Source organism: Trichosurus vulpecula, chromosome 4 (assembly GCF_011100635.1).
Source record: "Trichosurus vulpecula isolate mTriVul1 chromosome 4, mTriVul1.pri, whole genome shotgun sequence".
NCBI lineage: Eukaryota > Metazoa > Chordata > Mammalia > Diprotodontia > Phalangeridae > Trichosurus > Trichosurus vulpecula.
Window position 1 is genome coordinate 249,082,207 of NC_050576.1, and position 26,274 is coordinate 249,108,480.

A 26,274-nucleotide genomic window follows, 5' to 3' on the forward strand; every position below is an offset into this window, starting at 1 on the left:
CAATTGTTCTCTTCTTTACTGTAGAATTTAAAGAGTATCCACTTTTAAGATTTCCTTCATTTGCCTATATATGACTTTATTTTTTCTTTTATTTATACCTAAAATTTTTTGAATTTTATAAAGCAATCATGGAAACAAGGGAAGTCCTTGTTTCACCTCTGATCTTCTGGTGATACTACACTACAAATATTTCTATCTTCTTACTTTTCAAATAATCCTCTTTTGGTCTTTTGCTTTGAACTTATTAATTTTGTTTTTATTTTATATTTTAAGGTATTACTGCACAATTTATTATTGCTTTTTTTTCTCAGTTGCTAATATGTGTTGTAAATTTTCCTCTGAGGACAGTTTTAGCTGTATCCCCTCAATTTTGGTGTGTTATCTTATTCCTCTCATTCTCTTTAACAAGGCTTTTTTTCTATTATTAACTCACTCACCATTTAGGGTATGGTTACTTTTTTCCCTTAGTACCAAGCCCTTTGTCTCTGTATAAGTTATTGGTTTTTGCTGTTGTTGCATTATGGCTTGCAAAAGATGTTTAGTATTTCTACCTTTCTATATTAAAGTGAGTTCTTTTTTCACCATGTGATTTTTTTCATATTTTGTGTGATGCTCAAAAAGGCATAACATTTAACATTCTCATTCACTGAATTTGGTCTATCAAATCTAATTTTCCCAGCATTCTATTCGGATCTATAGTTTTTGAAACTATTTAATTAATATTGCCCTTCAAGAAGAATCTTAAGGTCATCTGTAAATATTTCTTTACTATCATGGATTTTTTTTCCTTTCAGATAGCTTTTTCCTTAAGTACTTAGATGCTATGTTAGTCACTCAATGGATATTTAGTAATCAAATTCTTGGTTCCTTCAGGTGTATCTGTCAGTCAGTATGAACTACTGATTTATACCTATGAAGAATGCTTCCATATTTTGAGTTTCTATACCAAAGAAATAACATTCAGAACTACCCTCCACCCATTTATCTTAGTCTAGTTTTCCTCTTTGCCCCTTCTGACAGTAACACTGTTAATCTCCCTTATATAAAATTTAGATTACATCTCCTTTTTTATAGTCCCTTCAATCATAATATATTTTATTCTAGCCCCTTATTTTAATTCTGTGCATAGTTTATGCTTTAATTGTTATCATAATTTAATTTAATTTAGACCAGTTTCTATTTTCTAATTACTCTTCCATTTTATAGGACATGTAATCCATTAACATTTAAGGTAATGATTATTAAGCCTCTGTTTCTCCCAACTAGATTTTGTTTTTGTTTGTTTGCTTGCTTTATTTTGGTTTAGTTGATTTTAATTTGTATTTGTAAACACATATAGAAGGTTTCAGCTAAAAGTCAGATGGAAAAGGCCATTGTTCCTTAGAAATATGAGGCAAAAGAGATGGTAGGTTAAAGTCATGTGCTTTGATAAAACCACATCTGTTTTCTGATTTTGAGTTATTTGACAATGTCAAGGAATTTGTTGGTGAAAACTTTCTTTTCCTCAACTTGCTTAACTGTGGTGTATAAACATTGATTAATCTGATTGGTCTCTTCATTTTATATATGCATGTTTATGTATCTTAATTTGCTTTTATTTGATAAAGTAGTATGTTTTTCATATTCTTGGGCTTTTGTTAAGTCTTAGCTAAAATCCTACCTTTTACAAGAAGGCTTTTCTGATATCCCTTCTTCCCTCTGTTGATTATCTCCAATTTGTCCTGTAAATATCTTATTTGTATATAGCAGTTTACATGTTGTCTTCTTCCATAGACTATGGACTTCTTAGGAACAATGACTCTTTATGTGTGTGTGTGTGTGTGTGTGTGTGTGTTTGTGTGTTTGTGTTTGTGTGTAGGTGAAAGGACCCAGGACAGCCTGTCTTCAGTCTCCTCTCAGCCATATTCCTGGCTTCTTCTGGTCTTTAAAAACACATGGTACCTCCATTCTCTATCTCCTCCCAACCCCCTCACACAGTTTTTAGTACCATTTTGTGTGTTGTCTTTCCCCATTTGAATGTAAGCTTCTTGAGCACAGGGACTGTTTTTCTTTTCTTTTCTTTTTCCTCGTTTTTATATCATATCACCAGCGCTTAGCACAGGATTTGGCACATAGTAAGCAGTTGATAAATGTTTATTTTTTTTCTTCTTTCCTACCTTCAACACTTGTTTGTTCAGTAGGAATCATTCAAATTTCCTTACTGCTAAAATCCATCTTTATCCCCTGATATTATGCTAACCTTGCAGAATATATTATGTTAGGGGTTTAAATTGATTTTTTAATATCATATTCCTATGTTTTCTTTACTTTTCATCATTGGCAAAGAGTTTTGTGTGATTCAGACAAATTTTGATAAAATTATTAAAAGGCCTTCTTCTGAATACTTAACATATTATTTCCTAGTGAAAAACTAGAAATAGTCATTGCACTTCTGAGTGAAATGGGCATAGTGTTCTTTGCTAGCCTCATTGTAGATTTTCAGTCTTTTCTCTGGTCTCTGGTTTCATATAATTTCAAGAAGTATAGTATTCAGGCTTTTTGTTTCATTTTGCTTGCTTCTGGAAACCAGTAATTCTCAAGTTTTCTTGCGATGTTTGATTTAAAGAATAATTGCCTTGGCTCCTAGAGTTCCCAGATCTCCTCACCCCCATTATTTATCTTTTTCCCTAATATTCTTTCTTCCATCTCTACATTATTAAATTGTGAATCCACTTATCTCTTTTTTGTAGGGAGAACTGCTTAGTGAAATTTTTAACTGCTTCTTCTAAATAATTAATTCTCCAGTTTTAATTTTTTCTAGATTTATAATTTCTAGTATTCTTTCTTTAATAATTTTATTAAGATTCTGATGCTTTCTAGATAGTCTTATGATTTTTCTATTATTATTCCTGGTTGTTTCTTTCTTATTGCATTCTTTTCCCCTCTCTTTAGGAGCTCTGCCTCTATATAGTCATTGTGTCAAGGCCTCTTTTATTTTTTCCCATATTTTACTGATATCTTATGTAAAATTTTCCTTAATATGAATTTTTTCTTTCTTCTCATGTATACTGTGGTTTTCTGACCTTTTCTTTTTTTTATCTTGCTATTTTGAGGTGATTTTAAAAAAAAGTCTTAAAACTTACCTCTTGCTCAGCCATCTTCCCAGAAACAAATATTGTCTTTTACCAGGGATTACAGTTTCTTTTTAGGTAACCACACCATTGTTTATGCAACACAAGCCTTTCTCAAAGTATATTAGTTAAATGCTTCTGCATGCATGAAGTAGCAATGGTGGTATTCCTCACAAGCAGATTGTAGGGTGGGGGTTACTGTTTCCTGCCTTGAACAATACTTTATCAACATGGCAGCTTTCTGGGAGTTAGATGAGAAACAGGTCTCTGGGGCGGAGAAATGATGGCCCAATTCCTTTCTGCCTGCACATTTTTAAGAAATATAGATCTTGGGATACTTCCAAAGTAATCTTTTCCCTCGAGTTGAGATCAGGATGGCTGAAAGTGGCAAGAGTGGGTCATCATAAGTCTTTCCTGGGCCAAAAACCTCCTTGGGGACCTCCAGGACCCTGAAAAATAGTTGGAAAACAACAGAGAATGAAATACAATAAATGACATTAAAATAGGTATTCGAAAGTCTTAATACAGTTTCAGCTATTAAAGCTGTACTTTTAAGGTTTTTATTTGAAGCTGTATTTCTAAAAGCTTCAATATGTTTACTAGTTTTTTAAAGCTTTAAAAGTCCTCTAAGATTCTTATAATAACCTGTATAGTACTTTGCAGTTTATGAAGCACTTTACATGTGTGACCACAGTTTTACCTCATAGCAAATTTCTGATGAAGGTGAAAATAAAAACAATGATGCCGAGTGCTTTACCACTATTAACTCATTTGTGACTGGGACCGGCTTTTAACTACCTGACGCCAGGTTCGCTCTATCTGCATGTCTCCAAGCTACCCTACTCTTATACCTATGCTACAGGTATCATCGTCTCCATTTCCCTGATGAGGAAACTGAGGACCAGAGTCTTGACTGCATGATGTTACCCATGGTCACCCAGCTGATCAGTGTCCACTAGAGTGATTCAAAACCTGTCTTCAGCTGAATACAAATCCAGTGCCCCTTCTATTACCCCATCTTATCTTTCTTTATGGATATGTAATAAATTTAATGGTGCTGATTACCTGAAGAGTTTGGTGGTTAGGGAAGGGGGAGGGCTTATAGTAAAACTTAACACAGTGCTTGGCACATAGTAGGTGCTTAAAAATGTTTACTGATTGATTGAAGCAAATCACCAACTTGTGGAGTGTATCCTCTATATGAGCAAGACGGCGGGAGAGCTAAGACTTAATAGCAGGTGTTTTCAACCCTATGTAACTATTCTGACTTTACCACTTCAGCTTCAAGGAGGCACATGCATGGCCGTTCTTGCTTCTGACATTTTAAAGCTATATGTTGGTTCCTGGTCCTGATGTACATGCCAGAGTCTAGTGGTGGCAGATTGCCTCTTTATATTGATCTGTTTTTTAATAAATCTCCATTGGGCGATCAAACAATACATGAAGAGGCTGGGGGAAAAGCGCCAGCTCAACAGCCTCGGCAGGAACTGGGAGTAGCCACACATTTGATGGCCACACTAAGATATTTTTTGATCGTCTCCACTCCACAGAATGATTGTAAAGCACCACACTGAGCTTTTAAACAAATCACAATTACAACTTTCTTGCTCTCGAATATAAATGTTGCTTTAAGGAATCATTTTGGTATTTGCTGTGGGTTGTTTTTGCTTTCAGCATGAATAGGATGTGGAATTTTGTGAGTTCAAATTGGGTGATTAGCCAAGCAGTATTCAGTAACGTCCAGACTTTGTTCTCAAATGTGTATTTCTGTTCAGTGGAACTGCTGAGTGTCTGGACATGGGCTATAAATTCTGGGCCAACCAACACTCGGAGCCTCTGATGTCACCTCTGCTCCATCTACTGGAATAATGATTTTTACTATGTGCATCCTTTAAGAAGATCATTACTTTTCAGAATGATTTTTTGAGACAGCTGGTCAGAAATGTACCACCTAAAAGCATAGAGGTGCCTTGCTTAGGGAAGTCCAGAAAAACATCAGAACAGGATGAGAATTAAACCATCATTAATCTGTCAGGACTAAATGTCTACACTGGCAGCTGTCTTCTGCTGTGGAAAGACACAGGCCTTCCGGTCCATATATGGGACGAAGTTATTGCAGTGGAGCTGTTTAAGTGGATTTCTGAATAAATGGAGTGGGAAAACAAAGACCAATAATGATAAATCCTTTGTTGGGATTCTGGGGTCTTATGGGAGGCAAAATGGTACAGGAGATGGAGGTTGGATTTGGTAGCAGAGGATCTAATGTGACCTTGGGAAACCACTCAGTCAATGAAAAAGCATTTCTTAAGCACTTATTGTGCTAGACATTTTGCCAAGTGCTGGAGATGAGGCCCATGTGTCTTGTGTGCTAGTCATTTCCTATGGAGGCATAGTAGATAAAATGCTGGTTTTCAAGACAGGGAGATTTGGGTTTGATCCTCCGCCTCAGATCTACATGTCTTTAGGGCAGTCAACTAACATTTCAGAGCCTCAGTGTGTTCATCTCTGAAACAGGAGTGATAATACCCATAATGCTTAGATTCAGAGAAGAACATGCAAGACAGTGTTAACTTAGGAGTTAAGAGACCTTGATGAAGCCCTATTTCTACATATACTGCCTATGTGATCCTGGAAAGTCATTTAACCTTTCCTGCCTCCCAGGCACCACTTTAAGACTCTCACTTGATGATCAGTTACCACTTTGCATTGGTAGAAGGCACTTCCACAGTGGAAGCTCCCTAAATTGATGAAACCACAAATAAGATCCCCACCCTCCCTTCACTCCAGAACTAAAGTACTTCCCTCACAAAGTTCTCATGAACATGTAAGCTACTTGAGGGGTCAGTATTATCCATTTTCTGTTTTTATCCAGCATGGTTGCCTGACCCATGATAGGAACTTAATAAGGTGATGGATCTATTAAATGGACCATGCTTGTGAAATGCTGGGTAAACCTTAGAGTGATGCAGAAGCATCTGTTGTTTTTACCCCTTTATAGTTTTGCCCTGGTCTGGCCAGTGATAACCTCATTCCTTTTCTTGCCTCTGGCTCAAGGTATGATTCCAGCATTCCGAGGCCTGGTGTTGACCACTAGAGATGCTTCCAAAGTGCATGGATAATGCAATGCTTTTGTAATAGGGATGAATGTTCAGCATTTCTGGGATGGAACAAAAACTTACTCTCATTTGGGTTCTGACACAACCAACGCTTTTTTCATAACGCAATTCAATTAAAAGAAACTAACATAACAAATGACCAAATAAATATATAAATAAAAAACTCCTCCCATTTTGTAAGAAGATTAATAACTTGCTTCTAAATGGGCCTTATCCAGATTGGTTTTCTATGACTGTAAAATGCTTATGCTTCTAATTCATAACAGGTTTGCAAAAATATGCACACAGATAATAATGCCGGCAACAATGTAGTGGATTGTTATGAGGAAAGTTAACTTCATGCAGAGTTTTTTTTTTTTTTTTTTGCCGTCTCTCCTTTGTTAAGAGAAAAAATGTCCATTCACAATACATTCTGAGCCCGAAGATTTTTTTTGCATTTATGCTACTGGAATCATCTGCCTGGTTTGGCAGCTGGGATTAGGCTCCTGTTTACATTGCTCGATAATGGCCACACTCAGTATTGTGCACTTCATTTGCATCCAGTCTGTTTATCTGGAAATGATTCTGATGTTTGGAACGAATTTGTATTTAGATTGGGAGGGGAAGGATAACAAAACCCTAACACAGTGATCTCCTTTACAGACTGTTGTTGGGAAGAATTAGGTAGAAAATGTATTTCCCAGTACAGTCTGCTCCAAATGGTGTGAGCTCTTTGTTTGTTTTTGATGTAGCCAAAGTCCTTTTAAAATGGAGAATTATTCTTCCCCCATACTTCAACTTCCAGCCTCATGGGTTACTTGGGACAGGATATGGCATTATCCACATTAGGGAAACTACAGCTTAAAAAAATAGTATTTTTCACTGGGTTTTGTTAAATGCAACAGTCATTTACTAAATGTCTGTTGTTATTAAGTCATTTTTCAATTTTGTCTGACTCTTCATGACCCCTTTGGGAGTTTTCTTGGCAAAGATGCCATAGTGGTTTGCGATTTCCTTCCCTAGCTCATTTTATAGATGAGGAACTGAGGCAAACAGGGTTAAGTGACTTGCCCAGAGTCACATAGCTAGTAAGCGTCTAGGGCTAGATTTGAACTCATGAAAATTCTTCCTGATTCCAAGCCCAGTGCTCTATCCACTGTGCCACCTAGCTGCTCTTTTAAGTGTCTATGATATACTAACCACAATGCTGAGACCTGGGAATACAAAGATCCCCTCAAACAGCTTTCCTTCTCCTAGGGCAGAGGTGGGGAGCCTTTAGCCTTCTTGATGGGGAACATGTGGCCTTCTAGGTCCTTGGGTGTGGCCTTTTGACTGAGTCCAAGTTTTACAGAACAAATCCTTTTATCAAGGGGATTTGTTCTGTGAAGCTTGGATTCAAGGGAAGGCACTTGAGGACCTAGAGGGCCATATGCAGAATTCAGACCAGATCCCCACCCCCACCCTGGGTGATGTAACAGGTATACAGACAAATCAAAGCAATTATAGGGGATGGGGAAGGGGGGAGTAGGGAAGGTCCAAAGGACCTCGGGGCCTTATTTATTAGCCACTTCACCAGCCAAGAGCCAGACACATTGGTCTCCAAGTCCCTTTATGCCATGCCTTCCCCTGGTCCGTGGACTGCTCATTGGTGAGCATTCCCCATATCTAGACCCATGAAGTTGGCAGTCATCTCTGTGAAATGAGTCAGAAAGACAGACCTGAGTTCAAGCCCTACCTCCGAGATGTGTGTATAAAATAGTCAGGATGTATATATAACGCTTGAAGATTTTCAAAGGTTTTACATAAGCGATTGCATTTGATCCTCACAATAACCTCGTTAGGCCATTTTTATCCACAGTTACAGATGAAGAAATCAGTGATTAGAGAGTTCAGTTGACTTACTCAGATTCACAAAGCTATTCAGTGTCTGACCAGATTTGCACCAAGGTTAAGCTGTATGGGCACCATATAAAGTAAATGATGTTATTATTTAATGAAAACATTTTCAAAATTTACTAATTTATTCAGATAAGTGATTGTGAAATTAAGTATTTGTATCTGAAATCTTCTAATATCTGCACTAGGCAGCACTAAGAACGCGACTTCTAAATCTACAGGGAATTAGAACAAATTCACAATAATAATTATTTTCCCACAAAGTTAGGTGAGCACAGCATCTAAATAAGCTGTTTTCAGAAGAAACACCATCTAGCAACAAACAACCACTTGAAAAGGTGTTCAAAATCACTGATCACCAAGGAAATGCAAATTAAAGTTCTGGTACAGCGTGGTACCCATACAACCAGGAAAGATGCTGCAAAGAAAAAAAAAAACAGTGGAGGGAGAGATGAGGGAAAACTGGCATATTCATTGACAGATAGCTGAGCTATATGAAACAGTCCAGCTGCTTTGAACCAAAGAAAAGGAAATATAAAACAAAACTGACCCTCTGACCTAAAACCCTTTGGCACAATAATCTGACATTTAAGATTGTATACTAAGTAGGTTATTGAAAGAATAAAAGACTCATCTGTATAAAAGTATTAATAGCACCTCTAATCATATCTAATTGGGAAAAAAACTGTGGAAACAATTTAATGTTTAAAGATTGGGACATGATTAAATAAATAATGTAGCTAGATGGTGTGGTGGTTAGAGCATTGGGCCTGAAGTCAGAAAGACCTGAGGTCAAATCTATCCTCAGACACTTCCTAGGTATGTGACCCTAGGCAAATCGCTCAACCTCTGTCTGCCTCAGTTTCCTGAAGTGATAAAATAGGAATGATAGCACCTGTGTCTAGGGTTGTTGTAAGGATCAAGCGGAATGATTTGTATAAAGCACTTAACACGGTGCCTGGCACATAGTAGATACTTAATAAATGCTTCCTCTCTTCTTCCCTAAATAAATATAATATAGTATAATTACACAATGCTGAATGAGAAATATACAGAATTCAGAGAAATATGGTAAGAAATATGGCTATTAAGAAAGCAAAAACAATAGAAAAGTATAACACTGACCAATGAGGACAACATCAGACAGTATAAAATCTCATGGTCAATACAATGAACGTCATTGATAACATCTCAGGAAACGTTTTGCATAATATCTTCAGCAGTATAACATTTTTACATTGAGTAAAAATAGTTGAGGAAGAAAGGTGGCACTTAGAGCATTCTGATCATATCTACATGTTAAGAGAAGGGATGTCCTAACCTTCATACCCACAAAGAAGTGGGGTGAGCCTGCCTTAAACGCCCATAGTTATAGTACCTTTAGGAAGTGGTCTTTGGGCAATGGTGCCACACCTCAGGATAGTCTAACAGAGAACTTTGGGGGGAAGAAATACCCCCCATGCATCCCAACCAACTGGTGATACCATTCCTCTTGTGCTCCAGGCCCATTGTGGCTCTTTTGCCTGCTGAATATTATGTATGAGTACTTTTGCGTGGGTAAACCTTATTAAACTCCTTTGTACATCACTTAATTGTTTTATACTTTCACCTTTGGTTTGGTAGTTTATAATTCTGATTTTTTTTAATCTTAATGAAAGAATGGATGGATGGATGAATTGAAGCAATTAAGCTCTTGCTACAATTTTTAAAATTTTAAAGTATTACGTATTGCTTTTATTTAAAATTCAAATTATCAATGTTTCTAATATTCATTTAGCTTATCACGAATGTAGCAGCTTTGTGCAAATGGCTTTTAACAATTAATAAAAAAGGAGCTATTATTCACAGTACTGTCCCAGGTATAAAGCCAGTCTCAACCTGCCTCTGTCATCAAAGGTCTTCCATTCTACTGGGAGAATCCAACCTCATGTGCCCAAATAGATGAAACCAAGGGTCTCTTTGGAAGAAGAGAGTATTAACAGTTACATAGATCTAAGCAGGCCTCCTGCAGAGGCCCCTGAGCTGAGCCTTACATGGAGCCAAGCAGTTTAAAATGCAAATGTAAGGATGAAATGCATTTTATGTATGCAGGAAGGGAACAAAGATAAAAGTAAGACCAGAAGTGCAGCTTGATTGAAACATAGAGTGCATGAAAGGAAGTTATATGTGCTATGACTAGAAAGGTAGATTGTATCTGGATTTTGAAATGTCTTAAATACCAAGATGAACAGGGTTTTTTTTTGTTTTTTTATCCTTGAGGTGACAGAGAACCATCGAAGGTTTCTGAGAGACCTGTGCCTTAGGAACATCATTTTTGCAGTGACATGGGAGATGGATCTAAAACAGAAGGACCTAGCAAAAGGGAGACAAATTAGGAAGCTGTTACAAAAAGTTCAGAGAAGAGATACTAGGGACCTGAGCTGAGCTGGTGACTGTATGGGTCAAGAGAAGAGGGAAAGATGCAAGAGGTGCTATAAGAATCAAATTGATAACATTTTTAAATAATATTTTATTTTTTCCTTAACTACATTTAAAAACAATTTTAATGTTCCTTTTTTAAAATTTTCAATTCTAAATTCTCTCTCTCCCTTCCTGCCCTACTTCCTCCCTGAAATGGTAACCCATTTCATTAAGGTTATGCATGTGTAGTCGTGCATATATTTTCCATATTAGTCATATTGTAAAAGAAAACAGAAAAAAGTATGAAAAAATAAATAAAATGAACAGTAGTATGCTATGATCTGCATTCAGATTCAATCAGTTCTTTTTTCTTGAGGTGGATAGTATTTTTCATTATGAGAATTTTGGAATTGTCTTGGGTTATTGTATTACCGAGAATAGCTGAGTCATTCACAGTTGGTCATAGTATAGTATTTCTGTTACTATGTACAGTGTTCTCCTGGTTCTGCTCACTTCGCTTTGCATCAGTTCATATAAGTTTTTCCAGAGTTTTCTGAAGTCCATCTGTTAATCATTTCTTATAGTGCAATAGTATTCCATTACATTTATACATCACAGCTTGTTCAGTCATTCCCCAGTTTATGGGCATCCCCTCAATTTCCAGTTCTTTGCAACCAAAAAAGAGCTGCTATAAATAATTTTGTACAGATAGGTCCTTTCCCCTTAAAACAACAACAGCAACAAAAACCAGCTTTTTGGGATAAAGACCCATTAGTGGTATTGTTAGGTCAAAGGGTATGCACAGTTTTATAGAAATTGCCAACATGTTGAATGTGGCAGGTTAAAGGAGAAGGAAAAGTAAAGGGTGACTTTGTGAATGTGAACCTGGTTGAGCAAGAGTGCTTATGAAAGCAATAGGAATGTTTGGAGAAAAGACAAGTTTAAGAGGAAAGACTGAAAGATTCCATCTCAGATGTTTAGTTCTATACAATAATGCAACATCCAGATGAAAAAGTACAATGACATTTTGTAATGTCAGACTGGAGATCTGGAAAGATATACAGATTTGGAATATATCGAAACATATTTGGAATAGATTGAGAAAGATCTTATATACAGATTTAGAAATCATTGGTATAAATTATATCTAGAGAAGCCAATGAAATAAGTCAATCAGACAAGTACAATTTATAAAATACCTACTCTGTTACAAGTACAAATTGAGGAGAGAAAGCCCATGACAAAGCCTGGATGAGTAAACATGATTAAAGTACAGGAGACAAGTGGTGAGTGACAAGGCGATTGAAGAAAAGCAGTCAGAGAAGCTGGAATAGAAGTAAGAGAGATCAATGCCATGAAAACCAAGTAATGAGAGGATTTCCAGGACAAAGAACTTTAGTGTCAGGAGTTGCAGAGTGTTCAAGAAGCATAAAGACTGAGCCAAGACAATAGGATTTAATTTTAATTTTATTTTATTTAAGTTCTATATTACAGTCATTTCCCACCATCTTCTTCCAGATTGAGTTCTCCTTTATGACAAAGAAAAGGGGAGGGTTTGCCATGAGGTAAAAGATATGTTTTGTTGTCTCTCCTGAGAGACCTTCCTTAGTTTTTTTTTTCTTCTATTTCTCAAGAGTTCAACTTCCTTCTAATGATATTATCATTTGCATTGTTGTAGGCTTTGTGTTTATTACCTTCTCAGTCCTGATTTTGCTGTGCATCACCTCGAGCAAATCTTGCCATGTTTCCCAGAATTCCTCATGGTTGTTATTTCTTACTACACAGTAATATTTCCATTATATATCATAGTATTGCTTTTTAAATTTATTTTGGTTTTGATAATTTTCCAATTAAAGGGCATCCATTTTATTTCCAGTTCTTTGCTATAACAAAGAAAGAAAGTGTGGTATATAGTGGACTTGTTTTTGCCTTTAACTTCAATAAAATATATGCCCAGTATTAAGGTTTCTCTGTGATGGGGATGGAGAAGTTATTCACTTTTCATTTATATTTCCAAAATGAAACCCAGAAATTGGTCAACTTTAAAAACCCACTAACAGTGGATCATTGTGCCTCTTCCCCCAATCCCTTTAGCATTGACTATCCCCATTTATTTTTTTCTTTTGACAGTTTTCATGAGGATATGTGAAAACTGAGAGTTATTTAATTATGCATTTCTCTTACCATCATTGACTTGGAACCGTTTTTTGTGTGGTCATTTATAGATTGCAAACTATCTATCTATCGATTGCCCATTTATCTGTTGAGGAATAGATCTTTGTGTGACAGGTTTGTTTCATTCCCTGCATATTTTGGCTAGCAGATTTTATTGGAAATATCTGTCGCATTTCCCCAACTCCACTGCTTCTCGGCTAATTTTGTCATAAGGCCCTGGATTTTAGTAGTTAAGAGATTGTTGGTAACCTTAGAAGGATCAATTTCAATAGAGTATTGGTGGTCAGTATCCCATTTTTGAAGTTTTAAGAAATGAGTAGGCGGAGAAATGAAGAAAGCAAGTATAGACAATTCTCCCTAAGTTTTGCTCAAATGATAATTAATAAGCAAAATGTGTGAACCTGGTAAAAGAAGATAGTTTTAACTTAGATAATTATACAGAATCTATAGTGAATTATAGGTCAAAGAACTGCTAACAAGATACTTTTTCTTTCATTTGACTGAAATTGCAGTATTTTAACCCTACCCCAATCAACTCTAGGGTCACTTTTACACTATTTAAATGTGGAATGTAATTCGTGTTTAGTTTATGTTGCTCTAAAGCAGACAGAGTACCTTTTAATTTAATTTCGAAGATTAAACCAGAGGTTCACAATGGCCCTGAAATGTTCTGTGTGTCATTATTTTTCAAAAGAATAAAAGGAAGCCTATGGCTTTCCATTAGGAGAGAAAAAGGATATGATGCCACTAGATAGAATATTCCATTTATTGATGTTAAAGCAGAAGACAAAGCACCCCTTTATGTAACTACCAAGTATCCCATTTTTATTTGGGCAGAATGATTTGAGACTTTCTCCTGGCCAGGCCTCCCCTTTTTAGCACTTTGTATTGGTTATTGATTCTCCTTGGCCTTTTTTCAATGGTGCTCTTCAATTATGTTTATAGTTTTAAAAAAACTTCCCTGAAACCCATTTGCCATTGAAACTGTTGCATTATTTCATCTATATACTAGTTGTTCTCAATTCAATTCAACAAACATATATTGAGCCCCTGATGTGTTCTAGGCACTGGGGATCCAAAGTTAAACATAATAATAATTTCTTCTCTTAAGAGCCTTACCTTCTACCAAGTGAAAAGATCACCTAATTAGATAAGAATATATAGAATTTATATAGAATAAATATAATTATTTTTGTGCTTTGCCAGTGGAGAGGGAGGGAAAAACTGACATCTGGAAAATTAGGGAAGGTCTCCTTTAGGAGGTGGTACTGGAGCTGTGTTTAAAGGAATTGGGAGGTTCTACAAGGTGGAGATGAAGAGGGGGAGCAATTCAAGCATAATGGATAGGCTCAAAAAGGCACAAAAGCCAGAAATGGAATGTTCTACAGAAGAACAAATAGAATGGTTTGGATGGAACATTCAATTAGGGAGAGAGAGTCATGTGAAATCAGTCTTGAAAAATACATTGGAGGCCAGATTGTGAAGGATTTGTAGTGTCAGCTGGAGTATGGGTTTTACTGTTGATCTAAGGAGGAGTCTTTGAAGTTTCTAAAGCAGAAGAGTGACACAATCCATTCTGGACTTGAGGAAAAGAAATGTTTCATCTGTGTGGAGGATGGTTTGGAGATGGGAGGGGCTGGAGCTATTGTAATATTCTAAGTAATGAGAGACTGTGTTTTGGCTCAATGTGATGAGTGGCTCTGTACGCTTTACAAGGGATGTTGAGCTGAAGTCAAGAGGATTGTCAGTGAGAAATAATAGAGGATTAGATACCATAGGAAGGTTGCATGAGAGTGAAGAGTTAAGGATGACTCTGAGATTGAGAACCTGAGTGAATAGAAGGCTGGTGATGCCTTGCAGAGTAATAAAGAAGTTAGGAAAAGAAGTCAATTAGGGGGAAAGTAATGACTTCTGTTTGGGACAAGTTGGGTTGTAGTGCAAATCCAAGTCATGACATCCAGAAATTGGAAATATAAGGTTGCAGCTCAGGAGACGATGGCCAGATACAGAGATTTGGTGGTCATCTGCACCAACATGATAATTGAACCTAATGATAATTGGGATCACCTAGTCAGAGGTTGCGTAGAGAGAAGAGGGCCCAGGAGAGGGAAGAGTCTATGCTGGGAAAGAAGAGGTGCCATCCAAGACTTGGCCCTTGGGGACAAGAAGGAAGGAATATTGCTATGAGCTCAGTGCTGCCAACAGGAATGTTGAAATCTGGAAAAATAAAAAATTTCATCAAGACCTTGGAACAGATGAGTTTGCAGTGGCATGCAACGTAAAATCTCATATAAATTAGCATTCAATCCTGGCAGATATAACATCTGTAACAAAGTACCTCCAAACAGTGTATTTGCTGTGGGTTAATTGTGACAGAAGAAGGAAGGGAAAAGAAAGTCAGAATTAACTTTGAGTCTTTCAAACCAATCAATAAATCATTATATAGGTATACTAACCAGTTCAACGAAGAGATTCCTATACCACAACTGTCCGAAGATTGCAGTTTTGACTTTATTGTAGTAGATGATACTGGTAGACTCTTTGGCATACTCCAAAGAAATGCAAGAGAAATCTTGAACAAATTCACAAAAGAAACACAGTAGAGGAGAGCAATCTGCTTTGTGTTTTGTCCAGTTATAAATGGAAAAAGACACAACTATGTAAAAAATGGCAGAGACTTTTGGGCAGCTCTTTATATTCACCCAAGTGAATGAGTCTGGTCTTTTTTTAGAAGGGTCAGCTGACTTCAAAACTAAACTAAGTCAATCTGACATGTTTGATCAGTGATTGCATTTGAGTGTTTGAAAATTAGTTGATATTTCCTATGGTGGTGAAAATAGATTCAATCAGACAATTGGGTTATCTACTACTGAAGTGCTGTCCAATGTGAAATTCATTCAAGACAAGAAACTAATAAGGCAATATTTAGATGAAATCAGTCATGACACAGAGAATTACCATTTTGGAGTTGAAGACATACAAAAGCTTTGGAAATGGGAGCTGTCGAGATCTTGATTTGGAAAAGTTAAATATAATGAGATATGTTCTGCATTGCCAAGGCATCAAAGAAAAGAAGAATCTATGTTTGACCTCAGAACAGAAAAGGAGAAATCAAACTTCATGGCCAAAAAGAAAAGACAGGAACATGAGTATGCCACTGCTAGAATTATTTGCTAACAATTACAAGAATTTGGAACAATGTTAGGAATTTTTACAGATAAGTCACAATAAGGATCCCAATTTGTGGAAGGAGTTGGTGAAACTGGAGGTATCTTGAAATATTTGTTTGATTTCCAGGGAATTTAATATGAAGGGAGAGAGGTTAGATATTTTGACCTTGACAATTACTATATAATTAATCTTGATGCAGCAGGATATGCCTTACCTCCCCTCAACCAGCTCAAGAACAAAGGCATAGTGGGAGAGAACAGATCTCAGCCTTAGGATATTTGCAGAAATTAATCCATGTACATTCAACATTGGGGGAAAAATAGAAACAGAAGAAAACCCTATTCTGATTTGTCATGGTGTCAGTAGAGGACCTCACCTCCTTCCCTAAAAAAAATGGTATCCTATGTTCTACACCAGTGAAGTCAAACTCAAATAGAAAGGGAGCCATCAAACCATCCATGAGGATCCCTACAGGCCATAAATTGACTTAAAAAAAACCCCTACCATATTAACATTATCTGTGTTCTATGCATTTTTATTTATTTTGTTAATTATTTCTCAATTACATTTTAATCTGGTTCAGACTACTCTCAGGAGTGTTGAGGACCACAATCTGAGGGTTGTGAGTTCTATACCGTCTGTTCCAATGAGAGATGGTATGAAAGGAATTTAAGTTGTAAAACTGGGGAGAAGGAGCTCCAAATGGAAAGCTTCTCTTTCCCCTCAGTCCCTGTATCTCTCTCCCTGTCTCTCTATGTCTGTCTGTTTCTTACTCTCTGTCACTCTCTCTCTCTCTCTCTCTTTCTCAAAGAAAGCATGGTCCTAAATTGAGAGAAAGAAGTATATGGGTGCCTTCTTGGCTGCTTCATTTGTCTTTGTATCTTGAGCATTTTGCATAGTGCCTAGGACATAGGAGGTACTTAATAAATGCTTGTTGGCTGATTCCACCTCAGGATCTTAGGAACAAGAGCCCCTTTGGAGCCATGGGACAAGGGTGGAAGTAGTCTGTTGGGCTGCTTGCTTTTAATTTGTATAGCAATAAAGAGACAACATGGCCTCATGGGAAGAGTACCTGGAAGACATCCATGCATGTACTGTCTTTATGACCCCAGGCAAACACTTAAGCTCTCAGTGCCCCAGTCAATTCTTGAGGACTCTACATTGCAGAACAGTTCCATATCTAAATGGATAGAGAACTTCTCACTGGGAGTTCCCAACACCAAGGATATCGCAGTTCTAGACCTCCTCCTCCAGCTTCCCACCCTCAAAAAAGAATTTGCCATTTTCAAAAGAGAGAATTGTACCTGTTTTTCCCCACTTGTGTTTAATGGCACTTAGCACAGTGTCTGGCATATAGTAGGCACTTAGTAAGTGTTTATTGATTGATTAGTTCTTTTTCTTCTTCTGTCTAAGTGGTTTTCTTAGATTGTAAATCTTATTTTAATGAGATTTTAATAAATTTTATTAATAAATTATAAATAAATTAAAATAAATTTTAATTCAGCTGAAAACAAATTAGTGATATTAGATCTCTATCTGTAGTGTAAGGGGATTCTTAATGATCTAAATTCTTGACGATCCTCCGTAAAGCTAATTTAGGGCATAACAGTATGTCAGAAATCTTTGAGGAACACGGTTTCCTATCTCAGCTCCTAAATCTTTCCTACAGAATTATAAAGTGTATATGCCTACCTCTCTCATGTCATATAATCAGAAATCTCCTTTTTCTAGGGAAGATTATTTTTCAGGTGAAGGATGTTACATGGTCTTCGATCATCAATCAGGTTTTGGGTGATTTCACTCATTGTCTGGCAGACGTTGATTCTAACTTTGTGATAAACATCCATTGCATCCTTTGTCCAGAAAGGATTCATTTTAAACCAGGTTAATGTGTTTATTAAGCGCCTTGATATTTGTATACTTGGACTCCATTTCATACTGATATTATTTATTTGGTTCTAAGTCAAACTTAGATTTTTTCATGGTAATTAGACCAACATAATGTTCACAATTTGTGAAATATAAGATTTTGTAAACTGTGCTATGATATAAAAAATTACATTTAAGAACACAATGGTAGAGATGAAATACCAGGCTTAGAATGTTTGAAAAAGGCATTTCTCAGGCTTTCTGGCTCCTCTAGCACTCCATTTAGAAAGCAATTATTCATTTAGAAAGCAATTATTATTAGGATCCTACAATAAATAGCATAAAAAGCAATTATAAGATTCTTTTTGAGTGTTATGTCACTGTAATACTTGGCAAATAACCATTGTGTTGATTTTTTTTTCTTCCTAATTTGCAGTTCAGAACTGTCAAGGAACCAAAGAGTTTGTAGCAAGATTTGTACTGGACTGGACTGGAGTCAGGAAGATCTGACTTCAGATTCTACCTTTGACACTTGCTGGCTACAATTCACTTAACCTCCCTGAGACTCAGTTTCCTCATCCATTGTTTTTAGTTTGTATTTAGTCTAAATGATGATTCCACCAGCATAGAGAATTCCAAAGGTGGAAGCTTGCCAAGTCAAGATATCACCCATGATGGGCCCTCCTTGAAAAGGGAGGAACAACAATAGCCACAGTTTTAGAAAGTTGCTGATAACCCCAATATGTCAAATTACTAGACATGTATCACTTCATTAATTGCCAGCCATACCTGGAATGCTCTCCCTGTCTACATCGGCCCCCTGGTTTCCTTCCTTACCATCTCAGCTCGAACCTTACCTCTCATTCACGCTGCATGCAGGTAGGTGTTTATATATGGCCTCCTTCATTAGGATATGACCTCTTTGAGAAGAAAGGCTGCTTTTGCCTTTCTCTGTTTCTCCAGTGCTTCTCAAAGTATAGAGCAAGTGTTTAATAAATGCTTGTTGACCGACTATGTGTTAGAGGCAAGAACTGTCTGTCGGGAGGTCTTGACTCTAGCCACAGCCCTCTGCCCACTGTACCACACTCCTCTCTTCTTACTCCCTTTCCTTTCATTATAATGTGGATGCCACCTACAGACCAAGAAGATTATGAGGCCCACGTGCACCATCATTCTTTGAAGCCCAGTATAAATGTCACTTATTGTTTGTGAGGCAAACGTACCTAATCTCGTGTAGTCTGCAAAAAGAAAATGGTGTTGAAAGAATCTTTTTACAGGAAAAGAAAGCTCCTTATGGGAGTGGGGTGGGGGGCCAATCCTGCTCTCCCTTTTCCACACCATTTCTCATTTATTTGAGGCCACCTCCTCCACGGATCATTATAATGCTGACCATTTAGAAAGGACCTCAAGGCAGCTTGTCTCATAGAAGCATTTTTGCATTTTAAAGTGCTCTGACATTTCATGGGTATGAATTAAATTAATAAATTCCCTGCAACTAGAGAGGAGCAAACCACTGGGGATTTTTCTAGAATTAATACAGCATGAGATTCTGCCCTGTGCATTATAAAACTGTGGATCCCCACTGACTTTATCCTAATTTGTTCCTTGTTGTTATGACAGTGGTAGTGGTGGTGCTGGTTGGGAGGTGAGTGAGTGGGGAGGTGCAGATTTGGGGCAGATGGGAATAGAAATTTGTTTTTCTTTCCTTTTCCTTTTTTTTTTTTTTTTGGCAGAGTGAGTATGGAAAGTGACCTGGAATTTAATCAGGGTAGGGAACTCTGGGTGTGGGAGTTCCTTCCCGTGATTTAGTAACTCCTCCCATAACAGTAAACTATTAAAGCTTAATAATTCACTAAGTGCTCTGTGTATGCAGGGTTTCCAAAAAGACTTTAATCTCTTAGAAATGTACTAAGACTTTTGGGACACTCTATATTCAAAGAGTTTTGCAAACATTGAAGCACTATGTAGGTTCTAGGTGTCTGTTATTACTGCTATGACTCCTGTTGCTAACACTGTCAAAATAACCATGGCAACAATTACTACTGACACCTATTGCTGCTATTTAGTTGTTTTTCAGTCATGTCTGACTCTTTGTGACCCCATTGGGGGTTTTCTTGGCAAAGATACTGGAGTAGTTTTGCCATTGCTTTCTTCAGCTCATTACCAGGGTCACATGGCTACTAAGTGTCTGAGGGCAGATTGGAACTCAGGAAGAAGAGTCTTCTTGATTCCATGCCCGGTGCTCTCTACTGTCTTTTGATATTGCGCATTAATATTTTCAAATCACTTTATGGCAGTAATTAATTAAGTCTTGTAGTATCCAAAGTTAATATTGCTTCGTTTGACAGAAAATGTTCCCTTCAGAAAGTTATGTTTATATATATAATTTGCCAAGGCTTTAAGTGTTATGGTTAGTTCATTGGGTTGTGCATGTAAGAATAGAACCTTGTTACTCATTCGTTTTTCTCTCTAAATCTTGAAATGGTTACTCAGGTTTTTGAATATCGTAGACAGATTACTATCCAAATTCTTTTGTCACTCAATAAACATTTATTCAACGCCTGCTATATGTCGGGCACTGTGCTAAATGCTGGGTATAGGAAGAAAGGTAAAGGATAATCCCTGCTCTCATAGAACTCAGTCCAATTGTTGGCTGGGCAAATGAAGAGTTCTCCTTAATCTTTTAGCTTTGCCCAAAAATAGAGGCTCTGTTTTTTTATTAATATGAAAGGCTAAAAAGGGCAGAAAAGAAAATTTATTATAGAGAATTCTAATCTATTTTCTTCATTTTAAAGTCTTTACGGTTATAACCAGGCAATATCTGGCTGTCAAATAGTAGGTGTGGGTGTAGGTATGTATGTTTTAGATAGATACAGGAATTGGATTCATAACTTGGCTGATACAAGGTCTCCCACATGAGAATACTCCTTCTGCCAATGCAGACCTTCACCTGCTTTGCAACATAAAGACTTAAAGGGTGGAGTAGGGTCACACCGCCAATATGTTGGCAATGGAGGCCTTGAGCCAAGGTCACTCTGACTCTGAGACCAGCTCTATGATCCACTATAACACAGCTGCCTGTGTGTTTCCGCAAGGGAAAAACATGACCCTGGTTCTGTGTGCCCTCCAAACCATTGAGTTGGATTTCTGTAGTTTAGTATGGCAAGAACCCTTGAAATAAACATCATTTACATGTGCAAATAAGATAATTGTTAGCACAGCTACGTACCAATTAGTCATTCATTGATGCCATTAATGAAATCTACATCTAATTGGGGATGAAGAAAGAAATGTATCTGTTCCAATTGAGTATGGTTTAAAAATTTGGCTCAAAATTTAGGTCTAGTTGTCGTAAAGAGACAGCAGTGAACGTTTTTAAGTCAATTGTTACTTGTTCATGAAGTCTTGATATTGATGACTGACACGGTGAAGTGATAGAAATACAGGCATACATACACATGTTTGTGTACATGCATGCATACACATATGTGTTTTTGTATGTATGTACTTGCTCTGCAATTGATAGACTTAGCTGCCTGGCGTACAAAGATGTGAAACTTGAACCTCCGTCTTACCAACTTCAAGTGTGGTCCACCATTACATCATCATTATCTTAGCTCCTCCCCCCTCCCTCTCCTTTTGTTTACCTTGTCTCTCATTTTTCTCTTCTCCCTCTCTATCTTCTTCTCTTCCTCTTCTTATCTCTCTTCCATTCTCTCTCCCTTCTTCCTCTCCTCTACCCAGTCAAGAAATGTAGTAGTTAACATTAACCTCACTCTTCCATGTTGAGTCCACTACATCAACACATCAGGGTTCTAGGAGTACCCTGAGGGGTCAAGGGGTGTGTTTCTGTAATTCTCTTAGCTCAAACTCCCATTTGTGTGTATTCCCCCATGTTTTAGCCAGTGATAATTGTCACAGCTCCATTTAACCACTTAACACCAATTTGCCTTTTTAAGGAGTATTTAACTTGAAGATACTACAAGAACAGAAATACAAATATTTCTACCCAACACTTGAGGAACTTGTCTCCCTTATACTAATTTGGTTCTTTGGGAATATGGTTCAAGGCTTCATCCAGTTTCTGCATAGCATTTACCCCAACTAAGTTGGCTTCCAAATGCAGCATGAATGATAGAGGAGTCATTTTAGTTACTATCCTCATTTTATGGTTGAGGAAAAAGAGGCAAACAGGGTTAAAGACTTGCCCAAGGTCACACAAGTAGTAAGCATTTGAGGCTGCATTTGAAGTTAGGTCTTCCTGACTCCAGGTACAATTCTCTTTCCACTGAGCCACCTAGCAGGGATTAAAAATGATAAAATGATAGAAATGCCAAATGTTGGTATTAGTGGTGTTGGGGTAAACATAGGGTCTGTTCTTGCTCCTCCTGTGCTTATATTTTCCTGGGTTTCGGGGAAGGAAGAGAAACAAAGTATCATAGCGATGAATAAATATAAATATAAAAGGACAGGTGATTTCAAAGTGCCCTTTTTGCTAAAAATCCCTGAATCCTAGAAGGAAAAAAAATGAAGACATTGTCTTAATGCCATATACTTAAAATGATTGAAACTTTACAGAAGTGTGATATAAATGAAACTCTGCTTGAAAATGATGCATCGATGATTGAAACTTTGCTTAAAAGAACTGTATAAATGTGAGCTGTTGCTTCTATCATTATCCTTATCAAAACACCCAGGGAAATCAATCCATAATAGAAAAGGTACCTGCTTCATGATGTTTAATTTTAAGATAGTACAAAAGACTAAATAACCAAAATATGACTGAACACATCAATTTTGAGAAGAATAGCTATATTGAAGAAGTTTAGGGAATGTATAAAGAAAAAGGGATAAAGAAGAGTGGGTTTCCTGACAGGGAATATGAAAAATAAAGAACCTCAATGCAATTTTTTTCACTGGAAATAATGTGGATTTCTTGTTTTCTAGTTTCTGTTGCTCCTGGTGAGATGAGGGGTTTGCCTCTGGCTGTGAACTGATTCATAGCATTGGTCTCTCCTCAATTTGTTGTGTTTTCTTTTTTTTTCCCAGTAAAGGCTGTGAGTTGTCCTGAGATGACTGTCCCATGAAAATATTCATGAATATAAATTTCCATTTTCTGTTCAGAGGAATATATGAATATAATAATTAATACGGCACAATTGTTGGATTTCATGCACATAGGGAGATTATGAAGAGAGGAAATGGTGAAGTAGCATCTCTCTTGGACTCTTCCTTTGACAGCATCAGAGAAGAGCCAGGAAGCTGGGAATTTGTCCACAATACAAGGGGTGTGGAATTGAAAGAGTCATGACTCATTGTCAAGTGGGTAAAAGGGTTAAGTGAGAACTTGCCTTGGCAACTAAGTATTGGTGGGCTGTACACCAACTTTCTTTTGTCATTGGTACTGTGGAGAACCCCAAGTGGGGATTTAAAAGGAAAAACATGATAAAAGCACAGACTTTTAGAGTTGGGAGGGACCTTAGATGCCATTTAGTTCACAAAGACCCCCTTCTTTCTATTTCCTTGTCCAAAGTCACACATGTAGGTAGTGACAGCCAGTACTCAGGTATCCTGATTCCTAACCCAGTGTTCTTCCAGCTGCTACATCCTATCGTGATACAGCCTCCTTTTGATCAGAATTAAGGTTTGCTTTCGGCCCTCCCTTCATCCACTACAATGAGACACCGCTTTATAAACTGATAGCCATTTAGTAGAACTCTGATGAAATAAAATGACTAATCTTCATCCTGGATAACCGATTAAAAAAAACAAACAAACTTCTTTCCCCTCGGCAAACAAGTAGGAAAGTATAGACATAGAATTAGATACAGTTTAGACACTCTTGGACATGAATGCTGCTATGCTGTAGGTTGTTCTTGCTTATCTGAATGTTGTTGTCACCAGAGTGTTTAATAGCAGTTAAGAGGAGGGTACCAGGAAGTTAATGTAGTACAAAAACAAAAGACATCCATAAAATATCTGTAGTCTATGATAAATTAATACTTACGAGAACAGATAAAATTAGCTGCCACAATTCAAGAACTTGGGATCTGATTCTCTATCTTTACATTTCCGGTGGGCAACCTTTGTAGGCTATGTCTTGAGTTCCCTGTGTGTGTGTATGTGTATGTGTGTGTGTATGTGTATGTGTATGTGTGTATATATGTGTGTATATATGTGTGTATTTATATATATATATATATATATATATATATATATGTATATATAGTTAAGTATTCAGTATGATAATGTTTTAGGATTGAGATGATTTAATGCAATGCTTTCTTCCGGTACGAATTTGGAGAAAAGGTAAATATTTCATTGCCATTAGATTACTAATGACTGTATTTCTAGAGATAAATGTTGGTTAATCAGAGAATATATGACTTGAAACAAGATGGTCCAGCTACACAGTGAGAGTAAGATAGAACCAGTATTGCTAAAGTATAGTTTTAACCACATCATCTCATTGCTTAAGGACCATCAATGCCTCCCTATTTCCTCCAGGATATAAAGAAATTCATTTGCTTGACAAGGAAAGCTCTTCATGAAGTCTGGCTCTTCCACATTCCATCCAGTGGCATATTTTCCATTCCCCACATACACCTCCATGTCTTTGCCCAGAATATCTCCTATTCCTTTAATCCTCTCCTTCCTTGCCTCCACCTTAGGGGATTCTTAGCTACCTTCAGGGTTCAGCTTAGTTGCCACCTCCTACAAGAGTCTTTCCTTAATCTCCCCAGTTGCTATGTATTCTGTCCCCCACATTACTTTGTATTCAGGATCATAGAACAAGAGATTTAAAGCTGGAAAACCATCTAGTCCAACTTCTTCACATAAGACCGTGTGTATATGTCTGTGTGTGTCTACACCCACATATGTGTATGCTGAGGCTTATGCATAAACACATATCTATATATTATATTTATATATTGCATGCATAAATTATATGTATATATATGGTCCCTATATATATGTATATAACACATATTTGTGTGTAGGAATGCATAAATATGTGTATTGTGTCTGTATGTGCATATATGTACATATAGAGGTATGTATATGTACATATACATATATATATAGTATATATAAAATCTCCTTATTTGTAAACAGATCATTTCTCCAAGTATAATACAAGTTATTTGAGGGCAGGGACGATTTTGTTTTTTCGAGAGGTTTCTATGTTTGGGGCTTTCAATCCTACTTGTATCATTTGCTAGCCATGTGAATTTGGGCAGGTCACTGAACTTCAGTGAACCAGTGTTTTCCTGCTTTTAAAATGGTGATGGTCATACCTGTAGTTTTTAAGTCATGATGTTGTTGTGAAGATCTAATAAAATGCACCACTCTGTACATTAGGAAGAGCTGTATAAACAGCCTCTGTTACTCATTACTGTAGGTCTTTGAGCCTCCGTTTCCTCATCTGTAAAATGGGGATGCTGATTCCTGGACTGTCTGAGCAGTAGTACCTGATAGTAATACCTCAACTACTACAAGATTATTTTGGAAAAAGTGCTTTGTAAACTTTAAAACAGAATTTGAATGAGTGATTTTCATTAATAATAATACTAAAAATTCAAGGGAACAGTAAAAATAAATTGTTTTGACTTTGTGTCAGATTACATCTTTAGTTATGCATAGACCTCCCCAAATAACCCCCTTCAAGGTACAGCGTAATATTAAATTGTCCTGCATGTACTGTCATGACAGTGGACCCTATGCTTTTGTTTCCTCCTTCTCTCACTGTATTCCCCAACAATGGAATGTAAGTTTCTTGAGAATAAGAACTGTTTTCTTTTTCAAATCCAAACAACAATCACTGCTTCTGGAACATAGTAGGCACTAAATAAATACCTCTTAAAATGAGCTGGGTTGGACATCAGTGGAAGAGCAGAACCCTGAAGTAAAAGCATCAAAGATATTCTTTTTAAAATAAAAATATTCTTTTTTGCGTTTAGTCAAAGTCTAGTAGCAACAAGTTCCATGTCAACATCAGGGGACAAAAAAAAAAGCTCTGTCCTTTTATTATTAAGTAATGAAATATGCCATATCATCTCCTTCTTATCCTCTATTCTTAACCTGCCTTCAAGCAAGTCAGCCGATGCTGTTTCATGTAGTTTTTGAAGGCTCACCACTCTCTGTATTAAAGTAGATAGTAGGCTTTGGAGTAAGGCCAGGGGAGAGTAGTAACATTTATGTCCTTTCCAGGTCAAATGACCCTCAAGCTATTTTGGGCCAGGATTCTAAAAAGGCATGCATATGTCTCAGTTTCCTGTCTCTAGAGTCAGATTTAAGCTGACTTTGTAGAACACACAAGCTTTGTTGGTGAAAGGGCAGACCTTCAAAAATCCTTCATTTGACCAAATAAAAACAGGAGAAAATAATCCCTATTATGTTCTCTCATTTGAATTTTCACACCGAATGCAACAAATCAGCAGGTGTGAGCATGGCCAGATACAATTGGGACAGTGAGAGAGAACATCATATAGATCATGTGAGAGAATTGGGGCATGTTGTATCGGTGATTTCATCACCAGTAGCTTCATAGGAAGCTA

General features: G+C 37.0%; 1 pseudogene; it reads left to right on the top strand.

The window, feature by feature from the left end:
- The window catches only part of LOC118847065, a 42,365-nt pseudogene extending 26,245 nt beyond the window's left edge, over positions 1-16,120 (top strand).
- Positions 16,121-26,274: the final 10,154 nt, after the last annotated feature.